Consider the following 25,347-nt stretch of genomic DNA (forward strand, 5'->3'; position numbering starts at 1 on the left):
TTGGATTAGCCAAGGCGAAGATGCTGATAGGATCTCAAAACCCAATTTCCATAGAGCAGTTTTAGCTGACCAGATTGTATTAAAAACAGTACCAGATTTGATGTGCAAAACAGCTTTAGTAAGATCTGGAGCTTGAGGCAATTCAACACTGTTTATATTGGATGAATCAAGATCTTCCATTTCATCTACATCTTCAAATATATTCAATATAGAAGCTCTATTCAGTTGGTATTTTGTGAAACTTCCACCTCTATTTCGTATGATAATTTTGTGACTTGGTCTGAACCCAATATTTGTGTTTTCATTGCTTTCTTCACTGTTTTCCCCTGGTTTTGTAGTTGGAGTTGCTCATTTAGGTTACTCTCATAGTTCTGTTTCATAACCTTTTTCCTCTGTATTGTCTGTAGATCGACCTCTTTCTTTTTGATGGTTTGAGTATTATGCACATTTGTCATGTATTGAAGTACTGATTTCTCCAACTCGTTTCTCCTTTGCTCAAGGGTAACAAATGTTTCTTTTGCATTATTTTGCTCAACTTTCTCTGTTACACCTTCATTTCTCTGCTGTGTCCTTTTCTTAGGAGAGTCTACTTCAGGTTGCTTTTTCTGCCTCTCAATCTCCTCAATTATGTCATCCAATGGTTCTTATTCTACACATTTGGATATTTTCTTGTTTTCTATTAGGTTTTTTGTATTGCTCTCTTTTTATATTTCTCTGTAATTTGTTTCAGAGAATTTATTTTAGGAGATTTCGGTGTAGTGCTTTCAGAAATTATCTGGAATATGTAGAATGCTGATTTGGTAGTGATGTCTTGTTCTTTGTTTTTTTCCCCATTTGCTTAATCAGAATATGTTTCTTTTTGTCCTTTGTTTTTTTAAATTGTAAATTCAATTTTTTCCATTTTGTACTTAGCATCCTCTGTAAAAATTTTTACATCCATCTCTATTATTGACATATCAGAAGTAGATGGTTTACTGTCTAGTGGCGCTTGCAAAGCTGTTTCTTCTAGTGTCTGATGGTCCTGTTGTTGCTCTAAGCTGTTTAATTCTACCTTAGTGTTACTTATTTTACTCAAGCTACAACTCTCTTCTGTCACTGCCTGCATTTTACTTGTTTGCTCGTTTACCAGTTGTTAAGCAAAATGTTTTGTTCATTCAGATTTTGGTCAATAGATTCATATAGTTTCATCATGGGTGTGATTGCAAAGTTCATTGCACGCAAAGACGTTTCTACTAAATTTGCTTGTATAACCAAAGCTTGAGTAGCATTTTGAAGGTCTTTCTTCTGGAGAAGTCTGTCAGGAGATCGGTTTGAGAATTAAATTGACAATGAGGAACAATTAGGGGTTGTCTTGTCATACAGTAAAGGTGATTCCGACAAGTTAGAGTGTCTAACTTCTCTGATGACATTATTTATTTGGGGAGGGGTCTTTATTCTTTTCCTTTGTTACACATGTGCTGTACTATGTAGATTTCAAACATCGGGTTTTTGTCTTTGTTCCTTTCTTTTTTGTTGTTCCTTAGAAGTTCTATTGCTTCCCCAGTTGTTTGACTTACAACTCCTCTAGGACTCCTAGGTGTCTTTACCTGTTGTTGTTGCAACTCGTCTATCTGGTGTTCGCAGTCCATTGCAAACAACACTTCAGTGTCTTCCGACACTCTTCCTCCATCGAGTGACTCGAGGTCACCATTCATTCCAGCCGTGACTAACGTTTGATATCTGAGATTGTCATTTACGGTTGGAGAATCTAGGTCTATTAGAATTATATTCGTAGTAGCTAATTTAGGTACTTGCCTAGGGGATACTACTGTGGCTTTGTTTACATTACTTGTCACCTTCTTTGAGTCTTTCATTTGATCAGAGGCGTAGAACAGCCTGCTATCCGTTGATAATGAAGCAGCTCATTCACGTGATTGTGTCAAAGATATTTTAGAGTTTTCATTGTTCATATGGGGTTTAATGGGTGTTCTTTTGAGTTTTTCTATCAGTTGCAACACTTCCTTTTTGGACAGCATGCCGAACCGTAGCGTGTATGTGTGAGCCAATTTGAGTGTGTCTGAAACCTCTTTTTATTTTGTTTTGTAATGTATCAAGTTGTCACACAGGATGGCTTCACCCCTGCTCCCACTGTATTAAGGGGGACAGGGACCATAGACAAGGTGCTTTAGTTTTTATACATATAGGGTAGTGCATGGCTCAATGACCACAGACCACCACTTATTCAACAGTCACAGAGCGCTGAGGCCAAAAGCAAACAGAGCAACAAGTGTAGCATTTGCTCTGCAGCGCGGCAAAGAGGGGTCCATCAAAAATCGTCTGGCACCTCCCCTGTGGCCACCAGTCGCAATAGAGTTAACCACTCTGCCGCACGACAAAAGTGCAAAAGTGTGGCATTCAGTTGGTCCTTCTGCTGGGAGCTCAAAGGCAGAAAAAGCTCACAGTGACTCCCAGCTGCTTTGTAACACAGTTCAAAAACAAACCGTTGCCGTCAGCTGAAGTAGTTTCAATTCCATGGAAGTCTAAGCATTAGATTGTATCTTGCAAAAAATGCAAATATTCACTTCAGTCTTTACGCAGTCGCAAATAGCACACTGTAATGATAAAAATTCCTCCATGTAAGGCACTGTTTCTGCGTTCTGATAGCAACGTAAACAGAGATGCATTCAGCTTACCTCCCGATAATTTCTCGTGGCAGTGAGAGGTAGTTTGATGTTTCCTACTTGTAGCGCTAGCCACCGTGCTAAGCTACACAAAGACTCACCTAGTCCTTGAGGTAATTGCTCCGCCTTCTTTCACAAACAGAGAGGAGAAACTCCATCTTCACCGTCCTCTCTCTACAAACAAGCAGGGTGCTCTGCAGACTCTGTGACTAACAAAGACTCAGCTTTATAAAACATTATCTTCTTTTTTGCATAGAACAACTAACAATGTATGCTAACATGTGCATTAATGCAGCTGTGTTCCAATTTTCTTCTGTGCTTTTTGAACTGGCCTCAAACTACATTTTGAGACATGTCTGCCAGACTATACTAGTTGGAATCTCAAACATCTTAGAATAAGGTGGTCAGAAAAGTATTCGGCAGAGGTTAGGATGGAAGCGAGGTGGAGTAGCTCAATTTGGGATATCATCTATATATATATATATATATATATATATATATATATATATATATATATATATATATATATATATATATATATATATATATATATATGTTTGGGAATGTTTGAATGTTAGGGGTTGGCTCCAGCCCAATAACAGTTGGTGGGCTGAAATGTTGGCCAAAGGTCGGCATACCAGTCTGGAGTGTACTGGCAATAGTGAAATTTGACCAACCCCACCCATTCGTCCTGTACAGGGGGGCCCTGTTCTATCAGTATAGGCGATTTTGGGAGATTGCCAATTTTGCGATTGTTGGCTCTAGCCCCACAACAGTTGGTGGGCTGAAGTTTTGGACCGAGATCGGCATAGCAGTCTGAGGTGTACTGATGATAGTGAAATCTGACCAAACCCACCAATATACCCTGCACATGGAGGAGTCCCGCCCCACCCTTCCATGTGCTATATGTATAGGTGATTTCGGGAGATTGCCAATTTTGCGACTTATTTAAAAATAGATATTTAGGACACATGGTCGGCATACCAGTCTGGGGTGTATTGGCGATAGTGAAATTTGACCAACCCCACCCATTCTCCCTGCTCAGGGGTGGAGCAGGGTCCGGCCCTGTGTTATCAGTATAGGTGATTTTGGGAGATTGACGAATACACGATTTTTCAAAAATAGGAAGCTGTGACACAATAAAACATACACAAGGCTATAGCAAACCCCCACGTGCATGTCAGCTACAGACTCGGGCAACGCCAGGTGGTACCGCTAGTAATCTCATATTCACAAGAATAGATATTCCGGAAGAGGGAAATACGTACAAAGTTTTGCTTTAAACGTTGATAAGCAGCTCACACTACTTGTTACTTACACTGACATACAGAAGAAATGCCTATTGTCAAACTCTTAAAACAACTCGTATTACTAACATCCTGAAGGCAGGGAAGGAAAATAGGTAAGTCACTCACATCTCATCTAATCTAAAGAAGAAAAATTTGATGAACCAGGAGCTGGAAATGGGGACGATGTTGGCGATGGACAAGAAAGGCCCAGTTAGACATGACACTAGGATTATTAGCATTCTGGAGATTTGATGTGAAGCCTACAGAGAATAATATTGCCATAGATGTCACTAAAAGCTGAGATAAAAAGCATGAGACCCTCAATTAAAATGTGCAATTCTCCAAAACATCTGCATGGACTTGTAGCCGACATCACAGGGAAATGGTCAAGCCTGGAACAGATGTGTTAGGTGTAAATCAACACACCAATCCACCTCTGCTGAGAAAACGCTATCAAAGAGGCAACTCTCAAAGACCTATTGGGGCACACACCTGCAGGAGAGGGGGTGTTTGCTCTATTGCATGCATGACTATGCCTTACAGAGAGGCATTGCAAATCTACAATAGCTTGGATGAGGATACTTACATTTGGTTTGATATGGGAGCCGGTGTACACTCTCAAATTAATCACACAATCTACCACTATGGACATATTGTGAAAGATAGTGTATGCAATAACTCAACCATAAAAAAAAGGATTTAGCCCCCCCTCCACCTTACTGAAACTGGCTACCACCATAAAGATGCTGTGGTACAGATCCCTTTAAAGTACAACAGCATATCATGCTGGCATTTCACAGACAACCAACATCATGAAATTCTAATACGTTGTGAAGGTCATAGCACAAGGCCAGTGGGTACATGAATATATGCCATAAACAAAGGAGCAACATCAAGTCACTAATAATGGCATTAACGCCTTGTCCAGATGCCCAACACCATCAAAGCCATAGATAGCTCCCACATCCATTCCTAGAGTCCACCAACCATTACACATCTGTAGGCAACCACTGTGGAGAGGTCAACATAGGGTTAATGTCAAGCTGATATTTGACTCCGGCGTGGTGCTCACTAATGCCAACACAATGGTGCCTGGAGAAACCCATGACTCTTATGTGCTTGAGTCTGGACATTATTCAATTCTGGTTGCTTTCTGGGCATTATGAAATGGACCACCATCAAGGTTGTCATTGAGTCTGAGATTGGTACACTTTCAGCACATAGGGCCATGTGCAGTGTGTAGAACATGGGCTGCCAGTAAAGGGAGGTGGGCACTGGGCCACACCGCAAAGGTACATGTGTGGGAATGGAGTGGGGACATTCAGGCATGTCAGTAGTGTACAGGGAACATGGAACTGCAACTGAATCAAGCAGCAGAACACATGAGCAGGGCAAGCCTAACAGTGCTGATTCCCTCTGCAGCTCTATGAAGAATCAATATCTGGGTATGGTAAGAATTTCAGGTGCCCAGTCGGTTGCATATGGCTATCCTTTAGTATGCACGATATATGAAAAATGATCATCCATGATATTGCACACACCGTGCTCAGCTGGCCAACATATATAGCTCACACAATGCCTACAGATGTGAGGACATATGCATCTACACTGATCAACCCTTGTCCTTTCAGTCATTGTTTCCAAAGAAAGGCAACCATAAGTATAGACAAATGAAGACATGTGTCAGACAAATTAATGGTAAACAATCAAACACAGACACCTACAATTGGTGTACAATGAACAACGTAGCCCATTAATGTCCAGGGACTTAATCTGCATTGCGTGTCTCCGGAACTAAGGATGACATCTTTTTTGACAACAATGCAAATTCAACATCATAAACTGTACACATCTGTTTCCACCAGTGATTCATCCAAAGATGCAAAAGTTAATTAATCAAAAAGCAAACCGGGTGCACATGCTGGCCCTTTAAGAGGTGAGTCGCGCTAGCACACCTGCTGCAGCATATCATTGTGGTACGTGTAGCCCTCTATGGATGCTAGAAAAAGTGAAATAATTTCGCACATAAAATACAGTCAAAACGTACAGGAACGGGGGATATTTGTCGAGCCCTCATGGGCAAAATACATCCACATAGCAAAAGAACACTTCGGGGAAATGGCACACACAGAGGCACAGTGTGACTTGCAACATGACTCTTGTTTAAGACATTTTGATTTCACTGACAGTGTTCGATAATAGCAGGGACTGTCAAATACTGCTACAACTATGAAGTAATGCAGCTTGTTTTACTGTTGGTCAATACCAACATGCTATAGTGCATTGAGGCAAATGTATGCAAAGTGCAGCTGCAAAACTCACCCTATCAGCATGTGTCTTACATTCATGAGAAAATGGAGAGACCCACTTGGGACGTGTGTAGTTTAGCACAACGTGAACACACAGTTGGCCGGCGAAAGGATAGTGTGATCACACGGTGGCTCATATGCTGAATCCCTGAGGCCTGATAGCTGAATGTGTTTGCATGTCTCACAAGATGGCAGTGGATGTCTCCTGTGACAATAGGAAATGACTCTGAACCTTGTATCTCAGATAGACTTGGCAAGATGCTACAACTGGCACACAGAAGGTGTCAGATTTTACAGAGAAGTGCATTCAATCCTCTTTATGATGACTGCACACATCTGGCTAAGTATCAATACACACGTCATTGGTTTACCATATCACACTGACATGCGTGATACCGTACAGCATGTCACCATATCACAGAATACGTTTGGACGATGAGATGGAGGACGATGGCTTTGACGATTTGACATGTGCATTCTGGACCACACAATGCTACTAGTATGAATACTAGTAATTACCTTGTTAAAGGCGTTTGTGTATCACTGGAACATACTAAAAAAAGAGCTCAGACTCACTGGGCTTCATTACAGGTCCGTCGGTAGCCATGCCGGTACAACCGGCAGACTGCTGCCAGACCCGTGGGGACTTACTTGCTCCGGACTTACCGGAATCACCGGGGCATTACAGCCCCGGTCACGCCACCGACCTGCAGAACTCATAGTTAGCCGTTCAGGAAAACGGTGCTGGTACGGTTTTACCGGCGCCGTTAAATCCGGACCGGCTAACTCTGAATGAGGCCCACTGTGTCTCTCACCCAATACACCCTCACTATCTTTCTACTCCCCAGTTTCTGCTAACTTTATCCACCACTTCTGAAGCGCTGAGATCTAGTGTGAAAGAAATGTTGCTGTGGGTAACAATTCTTCCATCTGCTAAGTTTACAAAATGATTTGCAAGCTAGACTATTGTATGTGGAAAAATCGCCCAATATACATTAAAAATAGGGTTTCTCTTCAAGTGTTTAACCTTTGCCCAGAACAGCACTGATCATCTTTTTATATACCATGAATCTTCAAGATCAAAGGAAAGAATGGCTGGGGAAATTCATGGGAATGTTATATATGTATTTGTGTTCTCCTATATGCATGTATTGTAATGATATGTCTGTTTTGTTTATTGTTCATTGGTGCCTTGAAACTGCTTACCTGGTGATAAGTTTGCACTTAATAAGTGTACAATTACTACTACTATTTTTACCCCCTCATCAACTCAATATTATCATCATTTGGCGCCCAATGGAAATTATCTCTGAGCGCAGGCACTGGGCATGATGCTAACAGTTGCTTGTCTCTAAACAGATGAAGTAGTGTCATGAAATGTGTGCCTCCAATGTCTGCTGTTCTACTGAATCGGTGCCCCAAGTGGTTTAATGGCAGATGGGTAAATGGCACCTGTGGCTGGTGATTCCAACTGTCTGATGTTAATAGAATATGAGATTGGCCGCCAGGACTCTCATGACTACAGCCAAAGTAACTTACTATACAACAATCATCATTGAAGCATACGCAAGAGCAGAGTGTTCTTTCAAACCCGGAAGTACTGCATCAACAAGCTGCTAGACTCTGCAATGACACAATCCAATGGAAAATGCCACATCATCAACAGCATCTTCACTGACAAGATATGGCAACACATTGATAGCATAAATACAAACTGTACCAGCCCTCAACATATCAAGATGGAATGAATTTGGGACAATTAAACCAGGAGACCTGACCAATTCACTTGCAATCCTCAAACCCACCATCTATGATGGGAACCCCGCTCATTCCTGGATAGGACGCTGCCAGGGAGCAATCCATTTTGGGCCAGAACTCCTGTGCCCCCTCTAAGTCCCTGGAGCCTGTGCGCCATTCCAAGATGGCTGCCGCTTCGGCAGTCAATGCCCCTGCACCACCAACTGCAATTACAGCCTCTCTCAGCAGCCGCATGCCCTCTGATATCCTGCCAGCCGCCGCTGATTGGCCACACCTTCCAGCTTCGACAGGAAGCACAACTTCTCCGGGAAGCCAAGTTGGCCCCCACTGAAGGCCCAGACATAAGGCCCCTGCCTGTCTGAGTCACTTGCCTTGAAGACCCAACAGCAGCAACTATGCACCAAGCTGCATGCAGGGACAGCACTCCTGTGCACCACCGACTGCAGCCTCTCACAGCAGCCCCATGGTAATTGATGTTCCACCCACCGTGCTGATTGGCTGCCACTCCGGCTTCAATAGGATGTGAAACTTTACCTGCAGGAGAAACTAGCCCCGACTGAAGGCCCACACCGAAGGCACCTGCATGTCTGGGTCTGCCTGGGCATGGACGGTTCTGCACATAACAGGCTCCTGTCTTAAAGGTACATGGCTATTACTCCCTTTCTACCACATGCCACTCCATTCCTACCAAAACACCTACCTGCACAATCATTGCCCTCCCACTCCTTTCCTCCTTCCTCTCCACTCCAACAATCTCACAGCCCCAACCACAAAACATGCTGACATCACCTTTCCACCCTATATCAGCCCTAAACCTACCCTGACCCCATGTCCATGCTATACCAGACTCAGCAGGCTCTCTACTTGTACCCACACTCCACTGCCCCCAATCCCTAGCTCTCCCTCTCCCTCCATCAGGAAAGGGCACCTTCGCTCATGGACCAGAGAACCCTGTCCCCCCACTGCAGAGACCACATCTACCACTAACTCCACTCCCAACTCACCTCACCCACACTATCACTAGCACACACTGCTCCCAATTCCAGCCACCTCCCTACTAACCTTTCCACCACCTCATTTGCGTACTCCTTAATGCCAGATCCATCACAGCACATGCACACGATATTCGGCACCTCATCACATCCAATGACCTCAACATCCTTTTCATCACAGAAACACGGCTTCATGCAACTGCCAGCCCTGGCCTCCACGTCCTAATCCCCCCTGGTCATTCCATTCTCCACAGTGGCCACTTATCTGACAGAGACAGTGGCGTAGCTCTTGTTTATAAAGAAACCCCCTCTATCAGATCCTTAGACACTAACCAGCCACCCAACTGTGACCTGCTTAGCACCAAACTCTCCCTATCCCCTACAACTACCATCTCCTTACATATTGTCTATTGCCTCCAGGGTCGACCCATTTATTTGAAGAGGATCTCCTGCAGCTTTTCACTACCATACTCATGGTAAGTTCCAAACTTTTTCTGCCGGGTGATTTAAACCTACGTCTCAAAAACCCCACAGACAATGATGTACTCTCGCTCCCAACAGCCCTAAATACCCTGGGTTGAATTCAACGCTTACTTACACCATCCCACTTAGTCAGTCGTACTCTCGACCAACTGCAGCCACAGCCTCTCCCAGCCACCCAGCCTCTTTCAGCAGCCCCATGGCCTCAGATGGCCCACCCGCCACCACTGATTTTCCACCCCTCCAGCTTGAACAGGAAGCAGAACTACCCTAGAAGGCGAAGCAGACCACCAATAAAGGCCCAGACCTAAGGCCCCTACCTGTCTGGGTCACTTGCCCCGAAGACCAAACAGCAGTAATTCTGCAACAATCTGCATGCAGGGCCAGCCCCCCTGTGCCCTCTGTATAGCCACTGGAGCCCACAAACCATTCCAAGATGGCTGTCACTTCAGCAATCACTGCCCCTGCACCACCGACTGCAGCCACAGCCTCTCACAGCAGCCCCATTGCCATTTATGTCCCACCCACCATGCTGATTGGCTGCCCCTCCAGCTTCAATATGAAGGGAAACTTCACCTGGAGGTGATGCCAGCCTGCAATGAAGGCCAACACCTAAGGTCCCTGTCTGTTGGGGTCTGTCTGGGCATTGACGGTCCTGCACACAACAGGGTCCTGTCTTACAGGTACATGGTTATTACTCCCTTTCAATTACCTGCCACTCCATTCCTCCCAAAACAACTTCTGGCTCACTCATTAGTCCCCCCACTCCTTTCCTCCTCCCTCTCGACCCCACCAATCTTGCAGTTCAGCGTGCCTGCACAACAACACAAGCCGAGATCACTTCCCCACCCCAAAGCAGCCCTCAACCTACTCTGACCCCATGTCTAGGCTACACCAGACTCAGCAGGCTCTCTACTTGTACCCACACTCCACTGACCCCATCTCTATTTCTTCCTCTCATTCCATCACAAAAGGCCACCTCCGCTCATGCACCAGAGCACAGTATACCCCTACTGCAGAGACCACATCCACCATTAACTCAACTCCCATCTCATCTTCACCCACACCCACACCATCACTGGCACACACTGCCCCCGATTCCAGCCACCTTCCTAGTTACCTTTCCACCCCCTTCATCTACATACTCATTAAAGCCAGATCCATCACAGCACATGCACCCGATGTTCGGGACCTCATCACATCTAATGATCTCGACCTCCTGGCCATCAGAGAAGCATGTCTTCACACAGCCAGCCCTGGCCTTTCCGTTGCCATCCCCCTGGTTTTTCCATTCGCCACAGTGACCGCTTATCCAACAGAGGCAGTGGCACAGCTCTCATTTTTAAAGAAACCCTCTCTATCAGATCCTTCGACACTAACCAGCCACCCAACTGTGGCCTCCTAACCATCAGACTCTCCCTATCCCCTACAACTACCATCTCCCTACATACTATCTATTGCCTCCAGGATCGACCATTTATTTGAAGCGGACCTCCTGCAGCTTCTCACTGCCATCCTCAAACCAATTTCCAAACTTAACCTCCTAGGTCTCAAAAACTCCACAGACAATGATGTACTCTCTCTCCCCACAGCCTTCGATACCCTGGGTTGCATTCAACACATACTTACACCATCCCACTTACTTATCCGTACACTTGACTGGCTTGCTGACCTCAACTGCAACACTTGAATCACCTCTAACACACCTTGCCCTTGGACTGATAACCATATCATTACCTTTGCCATCCCTACATCTAATCCCAACATTAACATCGCCCTACCCCCAGCGCTTTCCCATTGCATCCACAATCTCACCAAAAACCACCTCCTCCCTGTGCAAGTCTCTGGCCGCCCTCCATTCCTTCCATACTCAGCCAACCCTGCTACACTAATTGATCTATATAACAACATCAATGCCCATGATGTTAACAAACTTGCTGCATTAAAACAACACAACGCCAAACCATCCTTTCCAGTTCACCTCGGACCTACAAATCAACCACTCAAAAAAACACTCTATCGAATCTAAATGGTGCATAATCTCCTCAGATGCTAATAAAGCTTGCTTCACTGTCATTGTCAATGAATACAAGCAAGCTATCCACAACGCCAAAGCACCGCCTTAGCAACAGAATCTCTGGTGCCAAATCGGATTCACGTGAGCTCTGCAACATACTGCGAGAGCTTGAGACCCCCATCACTCCACCTTCCAACTTTGTCAAAGATTATACCATGTGTGGGAAAATACAGAGCCCCCTCATGAGCAAAATCGCCTCACTACAACAACACATCCAAACGAAACAAGCTCTCATTCAAATAAAATGTCAGCAACCTGATCCCCCTACTACCCTTTACACCGCCTCCATCCTTCCCCCATTCAGCTTTCGCTCTGTCACCAAAGCAGAAACAGCCTATCTCATCAATGGCCTCCAACCCTCTTGCTACCAAGGAGACATCTGCCCAGCCCCTCTCATTAATGACTATGCCGAAGACCTCATACATATAATCACAGCTATCATCAACTCGTTCTTTGCATCCTGTTCCATCCACACCAGTCTCAAGGAAGTTGGATTTTTCCCCTCCTCAAAAACCCTCACTTGACCCATTCATTTCCACCAACTTCCGCCCCATCACCACCGTTCCTTTCCTCTTAAAAATCTTGGACCGTGCACCATATCTCCAGTTCCAAAATTATATTGAGCAACATGCATTCTTAGTCCACGATAATCTGCCTTCCAACCTGACTATGGCACTGAATTTGCTCTGCTAGATCGGAAGAATCAGCTGGATGACATCCTGCTCGACCTCCCTGCTGCCTTCGACCTTGTCAACCACCAGACCCTTTTCCACCATTTTACTGGCGCTCAAGTGTCTAAATGGATTGCCTCGTTTCTTCTCTCGCAGACAGAACTGCCTGTGTCTTCGCTGGGAACGCTGTTGCCCACTCCACACATATCTCCTGCACAGTCCTGCAAGGCTCATGCATTTCAACCACACTCTACAACAACTATTCAAAACATCTCTTCGATCACTTGAACTCCCTTGGTTTCACTAATATGAATTATGCTGATGACACGCAAACCCTCCTCCATTTTCTGGCAACTATCTCCAAGACACCGCCACACTCAACACAATCTACGACACCATCTAAGCCTGGATGGCAGCCCAACAACTCTGCCTAAATGATGATAAGACAGAATCCTTATTGTTAGTTCTCATTTCCTATTAACCAAGCTTGTCCCTGCCTATCATCCCTTCAAGATAGATGCCTTCACCATTCCAGTGTCTCCCACTGTCAAAACCCTAGGAGTCTACCTCGACTTCACCCTCAACATGCAAACCTCCCACAACCACCTTATCATAGCCGTGCCATCATTGACTCCAGACTCCATTATTGCGATGCTCTATTTGCGGGAACCTCTGACTGTAACCTAAGCAAACTACAGATTATGCAGAATAACGCCCTATGTGCCGCAATCGCCCTCTACAAACGTGGCCACATTTCAGCCTCCAGGAAAAAGCTCAATGGCTCCCCATCCAGGAATGTATCAGCTTCAAAGCTCTTACAATCACCCACTGCTGCCTCTCGAACTCTGCATTCATACCGGTCACAAAGCTACCCCCACTCGAAGCACGCGTTCCACCTTCAGTCACTGACTTTCCATTCTGAGATACAAACACAGAAGAGCAGGAGCCTCCAGATTCCAAGTCATTGCTACCCACCTCTGGAACTCACTGCCCTTGTCCTTATGCTCAGAACTGCCATTGGCCTTTCAGAAGACACCTAAAGACTTGGCTTTTTATCTAACTTTATACTCCTCGATCTGTTTTCATACTGTAACCAGCTCCTTGGTGCCCTCGGGTTTAGCTTGCTTCTACAAATGCAATAATAAAACATGTATATATATATAAGAGTTCAAGTGGTACTGTTTGTGAGTGTGCGTGAAAATATGTCAGATATGGTTAGGAGTAGGAGAATTGAGAATGAATGTGATGTGATTGTCTGAGAGAAAGGAGGGCGTCTGAGTAGGGGGAGGATGGAGTGGTAGTTATTGTGTGAAGGAGAGTCTTAGTGTGTAGGAGGGTGTTTTGTATAGGATAGAGATGTAGTCAGAGGAGGGAGTTGTATTATGGAGGAAGGCGTTGTGTGGAAAAGGATGTTTTAGTGGGCGGAAGGGAGTTGTAACATCAAAGGATGGAGGGGTGGCTTGGAAGGAGTGAGAGGTATCAGAGGGACATCGAAGGAAGACAAAATGGAGTAGATGGAGTAAGATGGGTGGAGCTGGACAAAAGTAGTGAGGAAAGACCAGCAGAAAAGCGATAGGTGAAGGAGTAAATGTGCGTGAATCAGGCAGAATGTCTCTAAGGCACATCCCACTAACCCCTTAAGAACAGTAACTACAGGATAGCATATGGAATGTTTGGAATTTCCTGGGGGAGTTTAGCTAAATAAGGCAAATTGCCTATAGGTCTCCATACCTAGCAAATGTAGGAACCCAGTCAGCAGGGTGGAATCTGCTCAATATACTAACCTGGGGTGTAGGAATGCCTGAGTTAGGGAGGAAGGTCCTATTCAGATGGGAGAAAGAGGGGTGGACATACACCCTTACAGGAATGTAATATAAACCCATGAACCATCCCAAAATATCACACATATACCTTTCCTCTGCAAAGTAATTGAGAAGACCATCACCATGCAGTTGCATGGAAGAATCACTCTCCTACAGTGCTACCAATCCAGTTTCCAACTACGATTAAGTACAGAGACTGTCACCATCCTAGTTATCGATGATGCTTTACACACACTGGAAAAAGGGAAGCACAAATGCCTTTTCCTCCTCAACCTCTCTGCTGCCTTCAATGCTGTACACTATGATGCCCTCATCAACATCCACACCACACATATGGGTTTTTATGGAGTAATCCTGCAGTGTTTCACCCATACTGCTTCAACAGAGACCTACTCATTTAGATGGGCGTCAGTGGATCCCAGGGTCCCCTAGCAACCTGCAGAGTTCCACAAGGTTCCACCCTGTCCCCTGTTATATTTAATCTTTATATGGAACCTCTACGGGAACTCCTTTCAAATACCAACATCTAATACCCAAATATCCACAAGGCACACCTCTTAACCTAAAGGTCAATTGCATCAATGACATCATCGACAAAAACACTGTCTGTACCTCATCCAAGCCTGGATGTCAAGTACCTACCTGATGCTGAAATCTACAAAAGACCAAACTTATTCTCCTACAAAACCCCACCAAGCATACCCAAGTACAGAATTGTCTAATTGGAATGAAGCTTGATGGATTCAATCCTCAAATGTCACCCAGTGCAAAATATTTTGGCTTTACTATGGACTGTGACCGTTCATTTAAAAATTGCAATGCCAAGAAGATCCAAAAGGCATTGTACAAGCTTGCATTCCTCCGCAACTTCAAGCATTTAATCTTTGCAATGAGTTTCGGAACAGTTGTCAAAGCCCTGGTCTTCTACCATCAGAAGATTGGCATTCATTCATCGCAGGCTTTCATCCAACCCTTTATACAAGCCTGATGTGAAGTACCTATCTGAAGCTCAAACATATGATAGCTGACCTTATTCTCCTAGGAAACCCCACCACAGATGCTCATTTACAGAGTGTGCTGGCTGACATGAATCTTGATGGATCCATACCTCACCCAGTGCAAAATGTCTTGGAATTAACATAGACTGTGGCCTTTTATTCAAAATGCACATCACCTAGAAGACCCTAGCAGCATGTATCGGCTTCAATTCCCCCTCAAATTGAAGCCTTTCATCTCTGCTGACCAAGCCCTGGTAATTTCCCAACAGAACAGTGGCAATGCCCTACTAACCGGAGTCCCAGATGCCACCTTGCCCCCTTTAAAATCAGTGGAACATACTATTGCATGCCCCATCATAGACAAAGAAAATGTGAATACATCACCCCAATCCTCATGGAGATGCACTGCCTTCACCTTCAAGCAAGCATCATGTTCAAGACTGTCTGAATTACCTCCACAGCAGTCAAAACCAAAACACCTTCTTGATAGAGAATCTCACCAATTCTGACGGCCAGTGCACTGCCAGAAGCCGCAAGATAGGCAGCCTGGAAACAATTAACTTTAGGAGGGAAACAAAAGAAAACAGGCCTTTCCCTGCTAAGCGCCCTGTCTCTAGAACAAGTTGGCAATGCAGATAAGACTGGCCGTCTCCATGCTGCACTTCATGAAGAACTTGAAGGCCCTTCTTTTCAAAATAATATCTTGCCAATTATTGATTACTCCACTAAACCCTTTCTCCCTTTCTGGAGTCTCCCACTCCCCTTTTCCCCCTATCCATTCCAGCTCCTCTGCTACTCCTGTATCCTACTTCTAACCCCTGGGCGCATCCCATTTGTACAACACTCAATTGCTCCCCAGCTAGGTTCTTGCTGTACAAATCCTGTGCTTACCGACATACATACATATATTTTAAATGTTTCCATCATAACAGCCTATGCCATCACCCTTTGAATATGCCTGGCATCACCCCCAACTTCTGTTCAGTAGTAAGCGGCCATTAGCCTACATGCAGCCTTTTAAGCAAATTCAATTTACCACAATGCTAGGAGGATCAATTCCCATTATAGACTATGTGGTACCTTTTGTGTTTTGTTGGTATTTGTATTTTCCTTACACACAGACACACTTGTGCACGTGGACATACACACCTTTGTCAATGCTACAACATATCCTATGTTTGATTGGATTGCTCTTTGGGAAATGAATGACAATCTGTCATCTTCCAACTCTGTCCCTGCTCTGTAACCCAGTCACACTCGTATTGCTTATGGGGCCTACTTCCTCATTAGCACTTTATGCCATGTGTGTGTGTGTTTTTGTCACATGCATGCCAACTGCAGCTGTTGCATGATGATTGCATGTGTCGGGATTGTCAGGTAATGATTGCAATTTGTATACAATGATTCCTATCACGAATACCCAGTCTTTCCACTCTAATCTTGTATCAACCGTGAGCACATGTATGCATGTTTTAATGCGCCCTTTTTCGTACAGCTCCATGTCGATGTTGCCACAGATGAGCAATTGCTCCTGTTGGTTTGACTGGAGTGCAGCTGCTCTATATTAGTGGTGTGAGGAATGAGGGAATTCTAACACATGTTTCCATGTGCTCTCTTATTTTTGTGACACCCCTTTCCTTTGATTTGCACAACAGGCCATTTCACGTCTTTTGGGGCTTATCACGTGCTCTATTAATGTCGTTAGCAGGTTTACGTGTCCCCAAGTTACCTCTTTTGTAGTCTGTCAGTGCTGTTTGTGGTACAAACCACTTTTGGATGTGTCCTACATGGCTACTATTTATGAAAACGTTCTTAACTATGTCAATTATGCTTTCCGTGTCGAAATGACCATATAGATGTACTTTTCTGGGACCAAATCTATCTCAGATATTATCACATGGAGTGTGTGTGACTGGCACTTTCCTCATGCTGGCAGAGCTATTCTGATAGTAGCAATGCACCAGTGTCCATTATTTTAGTCCACCCAACACCACCTCTCTCCACAAGAAAGTAATGTATTTCATTGAGTGATTTTCAGGGTACTATATATGTCATGATTGCCTTTTGGGTGGTCAGTATTTTCAGTGGATTTGTAATTTTCTGCTGAGCTGCAAAGTGTCTTTGATATAGCATATCAGGTCTGAATACACACCGATGAACCTGTTACCCTAACCAATACTGTACCAAGATTCAATATTTGTTTAATTCCTTACCTTGTCAACACAGACATATTCCATTATTCCAATTTCTACATCACAGTGTCCAAGCAAACCGTCAGAAACACGAGGATACCAATATTTGCAACCTATTCAGAATGCCCCTCTTCTCTCCACATGATTATGGTTCCATTGAGCGCTGATGAATCCAATCATGTTGCAATTCACTTATCCATGTTCCACAATCTTTACTCTGCAATCAAAGAGATTGAGAGACAAATCTTGAATAAAAAAGCAAGACCATTGCATGGCATACAGAAGGTTCAACAGCGCAGGCCACTTATAAGCCTCTGCTCAGATTTTGAAAAATGCGCTTTCAGCAGTTAGAAACTGCTAAGACATACCCATTAATTAATATTTTTCTGTAATAAATGATTTTGCTACCAGTAGACTGCAATGGCAGAAAAAGACAACAGTGGCCTTCACTTTTTTTTTCCATCACTATGGCTAAGGGGTAGGGTAATAGATTAAGGTCGGGGCACGGTAAGCGAGGTCAGTGTGAATCCCATGTTGAACAAGAAAATAATGGGCATGGCCATGGGCAGCATTTTTAGTGGCTGTGATTTGACTGGCAGCATTGTATTGCATGCAGATTGGCAGGGAGCCATATTTTCCACTGCTATCGTGGGCTAATCATTCGTGGTTCTTTCTACTCACATGCTAAAAACCAATAATAGAGAGCTGATCTTCCTTTTCCTTAGCCTGTCAAGTTGAGGATCAGAGTGATTGAATGAGATAATAGGTGAGACTCTAGTTACTACAAAGCACCGTTGTTGCCTTTATCCTCAATCTACAGTAATAGCAAACAAAACAAAACAAAACATTGAAATTAAGCAAAATTAACATGAACAATTTAATGGGACAGGTTGCAGAATGACACATCAAAAAAGGGCCTTAGCTCCTTTAAATATCAACGTCAATTAGCACTCCAGAAGAGAAAATAATGAAAGACCGCCATTTGTAAAAAAAAAAAATGGAGCCGAGAAGTGCTGTCCTATCCTCACTGAACATGCTGCATTGCTCTCTCATTTACAAACATGGCTGCCAGCTAAAATACCCTAACAGATTGTATATTTCACGCGAAATAAATTGTTTTTAGGTTGACAACGTATATGTCAACATTCAGCCAGATGCGTAGAGATGTTATGTACCCAGAAACACCAAGGAAACAGACACTACAATTAACTTTTCTTTTGCGCAGGGTTTGCTAAAGAGGTTTCTGTACTTCCAAAATCCATTTGGAAGAGACACAAATAGCTTTCTGCTTTCATATCCTAAAGCATAAATAGCTGCTCATCAAATGCATACCATCAGCATATTCTCTGTTCGAGGACCCCTACTGTTTTATGTAACAAATGCAAGATATATGCAGACGCAATAGCAGCGAAGGAGGAAACAAACATCTTTGGAAAGGTAAATCCACGGAACAGTCAAAATTTGAATTGAGCCTTTTTTTTTTTTGTTTTCCGCTGGATGATACGCAGAGCTAATTATCAGTGCAATTATATCACGGAGCTGCTGCGGTTGCGGCAAACGCTCCATTTTGTTTCCCTGTCTGACTCCATTTTCAGTCAACAGCTACATCAACTCGAGCGGTGGTGGGGCGTGTTCGAGAACGAGAGAGGAAGACAAAGATAACTTTATAACCTCCTCCTAATAACGCCGAGGTTTTGTGCCGAAACTTGGCTCGGAGCAGGCCAGGCCGTCCCAGCTCTGAGGGAGGTGTTTCAGGCTCTGGCCGCACACCTCCGAAGCAGCTGCGCGCGTGGGATTTTTGACGACTTGTTTGCTTCACATTTGAGCTGTACGCCCAATGTTGATTTATATTCCGGGTTTCCAGCCGTCACAGCCGTAGCTAAAGCAAAAGCGAGCACGAAACCTCAGGCGAGCTCACTGTGCTCATCAGGACCTCAATGTGTTGGAATCACAGACAGAAAAGCAGACACATTGTTCTGCAAGGCTGTTGCAATGCTGTGACCCCCACTGTCAAAACACATGAAGACATCCTGTATCAAAGTACGAGTGATATTAATGTATAGTCTACCATAGATAAAAGAATATTAGCAGCCAATTATACTTTTTGACAATTGGTCCCGTAATAAGTTCTATGCACTGCTGAAGTGTAATGTTGCACTGACATTTGAGCCAAGGCAACAATTGTCCTATTGAAAAAATATACATTGAAGGAATTTTCACCCTTAAAAAAATGTTGGTGCAAAATTGCAATGCACTAATGGAAAGTATAAGCACTAGGGGACGCCTTCATACGGGAGGAGTGGCGACATTGACATACCACCACTTCATCCATGCAGAGGGAAAACTGCATTGTGCATGTTCAAAGTTTTGACCATACCCAACCTGTCGCATTATCCACTTTTTCTGAACGCCACTCTTAAAATGGCGCAGAGCGCATGGTGACATGTGATGATGATAGGGTGACCAGGATTTGGTGATCGGGTCGATATCATTCCGGTTTTTGGCACGATGTCATGATTTTTCGATTGGTTAGGCCCAAAAACGGGATGGAATCCACCCGATCCACAAATCCCAGACACGTTTTTAAAACTTGAAACTAGTCTCGGGACCCCAGCACTCTCCTCACTCGATCAACATGACACGGGACAGGCCACCCACATAGAAAGTAGGTATAGTTTAAGAGCTGAAGCTGTAGTCCTACTTCTACGTCAGTTGCCTGTCCCAGTTTTTTTATTTTCAAAATCTGATCACCGTGGATCAGGGGTCTCCAACCTTTTCGTTGGCAAGAGCTACTTTTAGTTAATAGCCAAGAGGCGGGAGCTACTAGGGTGGTGATATCCATGAGTATGAGAATTTCGACCAAGATGTTTTTGGGCAGTTTATTTGCTTTTCATATAGAAAAGGAATACTGTATGTATTTACTGTGATATTAATATATCAATAACTTCAAAAACATGTTAATTTTATTAGATGCTGTTTCCTAAAAATTGTTAAGCATATCAGAAGTAGGAAACTAATCGAGACATTCATTGTGAAGGCTTAACCTGCATGCTATCCACCAGTGCTCAGTAATCTGGTGTTAAGCTTGAAACAGCAACAGCACTCAGATGCTGTCAGACGGGATCAAGGTTTTGATTTCAGGAAGTTCATCTGAAAAAGTCAGATTCACAGAGACGGGCAATCACATTGGCTGATAGTGCAGATACCTTTTTAGCCATAATGATTGCACACCCGGCATGGCAGACATACATTCAGGACAGTTTTTAAACTTGCTTACAACAGACTCAGTCATGGGAGTCACTGTGCCCCTCACAACTGCACCACCTGTAAAAGAGCATTTAAGGATACTTTATTCCAACTATCGTTTCGTAAAACATCTCACATGTTTTTTAAGTTCTGGTGTTGCTAGACATGTCACTTTACATTCATGTCATGTTTAGTTTTTTAAATGTAAGTGGACAAGCACCAGAATGTAGTGCATCTAGTAGTGTTCCATGTTTACTTTAAAATTGCAGTTATCACTTGAATTCCTGTTTTGGGACATCCATAGAGGTGGGCTCATCCTTATCACGCCATATTCCATTCTAAGCTTTAAAACAGTTTTGGTACTAGAGCTTTAAAACCTATCTAAAAATATAAAAAATAATTCAGTTTTACCATAAACACGCAAAGCCAGATGTTCCTTTTTTCTTGCAAGCTGGGACTCACACAGATTGTTATTTTTCTATGCACACACGCGCGTGCTGAGAAAGCGATTACAGCTTTATCTTTATTTCCCCCATTCTGATTGAAAGCCTACAATTACCAGCATGCAAAGTAATGCTAGCTGAAATAAATCAAAAGAAACACAGTGAGACTGAAACAATCACAGGCCAAGCTTCGTTTTACACAGCATGCAGATTTATGCACTCATGCCCTTTCTAATCCACCATCGTTGGCACCTCTTGGTGACAATGGCCACAACACACATTTCCCATTTACTTTTGTTATTGATAGTTAACCCCATGTTGGGACGCTGCCCAAGCCCTTTAAGCCCAGATGTAGCCCCTCCTCTCACTGTACACACAGCTTTTGACTGTTTACTTTACAGGATGAGGCGTGGGAGGGGCGGGGGAAAGTCCCAGGGACGTCAGACACCAAAATAAACACACAGGGCTCATTTTGATGTCTGATCAAAGAGCTACTGGGAAGCCTCAGGCGAGCTACCAGTAGCTCACGAGCTACTGGTTGGAGACCACTGCCGTGGATGATGCAGAGTGCTGTACTTAAGTTAAGAAGGCTTGTCTGATCTTTATGGTCATGGCATTGGTAGTGTAGTGATATGTGTGCTGTGCTCAGACCGGAAACCAAAGCCGGGAAGGAGCTTAGTTTGAATCTTGCCTGCAATGGCTTATGTGTCTTTAATGGCTTCAATGACCTACAGCTTCAACAACAAACTAATAATTTACTGGACTGTATGTTTTTCAAGCAATTACCATCACACGATCTATCTCACTCTGTTAGGAAACTTCACGTGGCCCAGACTGTAACAAATACATCTTCTCGCTGTTCAGAACCCCTAGACAACCAATACAAATGTATTTTAAATTTTTATTTTTTTCCACCTGCAAACATTACCACACCTACGATTTGGGGACAACTTTATCTCTAGCTTGTCCTTTATGTATGACTAAACATCCCACATGCTGAGAATAAAAATATGGTCAAGGAACTAAGTGATCGAAACCTGCGCTATTCTAAAACAAACCAAAAAAAATAATTAAAAACGAGCTATAAAATAAGGAGTTCATTACAAGGAGGCGGTAAAAGCAGATAAAAGGCAGGAGCAGGTGTGACCACTTAATGTTTATAATGGCCTACAACTAACCAAAGGTGCTGTCCTCTAAACACACAGCGACTCCACCATCTGTGCTGTCACAGAGATTGGTCTCCCTGCTCCGATGCCTATTTCACAGATATTTCTTTTTTTTTTTAATGCATTTTTTGTTTTCTTCTTAGGCTTATACAGCAAGTACATTTTGTTTCAAAGCACCCATAGGGCAAGAGAGGGAACAAGCGAGTGATACACATTGCTATATTAACACTGACTGTGGAGCCCAGGTGATACTGAGTTACATATTAACATCCTGCAAAGTACCCAATGTTGCAATGAGGAGTGGTGCCTTCTTTCAAGATCTGGATTGTAACTTTCTTTTCAAATAGCAGTTTGTGCTGACCTGGGATACAAAGGTCAACTGAATGTGATTTTTATGGCACTCATTTGATATGTGTGCTTCATTCTGTGGGCAGTGTACATTTCGTGGACAGGCGAACCATCATACCAACTGAATCAACAAACACCTCCAATACTTTTATCGCCCTTGACTGCAGGCAGAGTGCCCACTCAGGTGCAAACATGGTAGCGGGAAAGGTGCACAGTGAGTGGGCAGAGGGGGGAACAGCTGAAGAAGTGGCAATTCTGGGTGCATGATTGATTCTGTGCGGGTTCAGTGAAACAATTCAATTGTGTTCTACAGTGAGGACCCACGGTGTGCACTGTGAACTCACTACTTCTTCACTTGTGCAACCAGAAACAGATCCTGACCACCAAAAATACGTCTAAGTGCTTTATTTATAAATTTGCTTAACCAAACCCTAAAGGGTCAGAAGACTGCTCAACTCAAATATTACACATGTCCAGATAACGATGGCCAAACTAATTAGTAAGATGGTCAGGAAAACTAGTGCTTCACAAGCCCATCTCTAAAGGGAAGCTTCGGGTCAAGGGTTTTTTCATTCATAACAACCAAAGGCACACTACTTCCTTGATTTATACCAATGGGCTTCTCAGTACAAATGTTCAGGTTCCCAAAGTTCATAGCAAATCCAAAATCTGTGTCAACAAAATGTCTAAAGTTCAAAAGTATTCTCAGTGTTCAAAGCAACGTATATCAGATCAATTCTATAAAAGAGGATCTCCGCTCTCCTTCTGCTGCACTCATAGATTGGGTGACTTTCCCCTCATCCTCTCTTCTTGTCTAACAAATATTCCTATACTTTGGTTGCATACGTCTATGGCAGAGAGGTGCTAGTCAGATCTGACCAACCTTGGTCTTCTAGGGCTCTTGGTCTACCATCAGCCAGAATCTGGCTAGTCAGGATGTCTCACTACCCATAGTGGGGTTTGATGGAGAAGTGGGGCCCTGATTCTACTCGCTCCTTTTTCCTCCTATGTCATTTCCCAGGGCTGCCCCTCTTCCCTATCTTTGTCCTATTATCTCCTTCTTGTCACTCGGCGTAGAGTGACTGGCTGAAGCCTCCTCCCACTACAAGGTTTTTTCCCTGGACTGTCCTTGTCTTCATGGACCTCCCTGCCCTTGTCTCGCTCTCTCTCCACCTCCTGTCTCTCAATGGTATAATTCTGTCCTTCTCTCATGAAATTCCACTTCTTTCACTCACTTCCGATCTTCCGTATATTACCCGTCTCCCTCTGCAGTCTTTCCTCTACTCCCTCTTCCGTTGTGATCTTAGTTTCTTTCTTATTTCCTTCTCCCTATTCCCAATGTTTTCCCCTCACTTCTTCTAAAAGGAGATACCCATCTCCCTTCCTTCCCAGGCTGCACCTTCCCTTCTCTCCTCAAAGCTGTCTCTTCCATTCTTTCTGAAAATCTCTGGCTTTCAGCTTGCATTAAACGTCCTGGATGGGATCTCTTAAGTCTTCCTTCAAGCTAGTATCTTTCTCACTCTGCTTCCAAGTAAGTTCTTCTGTTCTTCTTAGGTGTTTTTGTTCTTCGTAATACTCTGTTCTCTGACTCTCTCACTCTCTCCACAGATGAGACCCCTTGTTTCCAGTGCCAAATTGGTGTGCTTCTCACTCTACTCCCAAGTAAGCTTTCTACCTTTCTCCTGCTTGTTCAAGGTTCTTTTCTGTTCCACATTCTTCTCTACGTTCCAAGGAGGAACACATGCTTCCCTCCCCAAATTGGTACCCTTCTTCCGCTTCCCTATTTCAATTGTTTCCCACATTGAACCCTTTGTTTTACTAACCAAATTGGTCCCCTTCCCTTGGAGGGTCTCTCTTGCTACACCCACCAATTCATCTAGACTCTTGCACACTTCTCCATGCTTTCCTCACGCCAGGGATTCCTTCAGCATTTCATTTTCCAGTGGAACCTATCTGGTCCGAGCTTCACAAAGAATGCTCATTTTCTGTGGCAATGTCCCCACAGCTCTGTCTGTTTGCTGCCAAGTTTCCTGTTTTGGGCCTCCCAGGATCTACACTCCTCCAGTTCTTGGATGTGATCAATGTACAGTTGCATCTGGCTTCAACAAATTGAATGAAGACGTCTACAGATGCAATTATTTCAGAGTCTACTGCAAAAGTAAATTTGAGGGTGTTTGAGGATGTGGTCTAATCCAATAATGCAGACAACTAACAAGTCAAATTCATACGTGCATTATAGCATAGAAACAAATATCATCTATATAACGTTTCCAACTATATATCGATGTCGGTAATGAACACTTGAAGCGTGCAGTGAAAATAGTTGGCATATTTTTTGAAAATCTAGCTCGCTTTGCAGTGCCCTTCATTTATTCACAGAAGTTCTTTCACACCTGTCATGTTGAAGTGACATAGCACACATATTATGTTTGTGGTTTAACAGTCCATGCCACCAAATGCTTTCATTTTTTACATGAAAAATATTAGAGTTTGATTTGTTTACAGAAGCAGCAGTGCTTAAGGTTGAGAGTCATGACTGTGTACACAAACATTAGGGCATGTATTAATGCAATATTTTTTAAGATATGCCGTGTTATGCAGGTTTCTTGCATAGCATCTTTTACTAGGCCTAAGCGTTGAATGAGAAAAAGTGAGACAAAAATGAATGGGCAGTAGGAGAGAGAGGAGTTTGTGAAGCAGTGGCATAGTGAATATTTACACTGCCTTTAAGCCTCATTAAAGATCAAAATGACCATAAGAAGAGTAGCGAAGCAGAGGCGTTTCATGCATTCAGTTGAGTAGGAGTTCTCCCTACCTGCAGTTGAATGTGGTTTATCGCTCCCTGTATCCTCTTTCTTTCTTCCAAGACATTTCCTTTATCAGCAGAACCCATAG

Source organism: Ambystoma mexicanum, chromosome 5q (genome assembly GCF_040938575.1).
Source record: "Ambystoma mexicanum isolate Mex_15411 chromosome 5q, UKY_AmexF1_1, whole genome shotgun sequence".
NCBI classification, from domain to species: Eukaryota; Metazoa; Chordata; class Amphibia; order Caudata; family Ambystomatidae; genus Ambystoma; species Ambystoma mexicanum.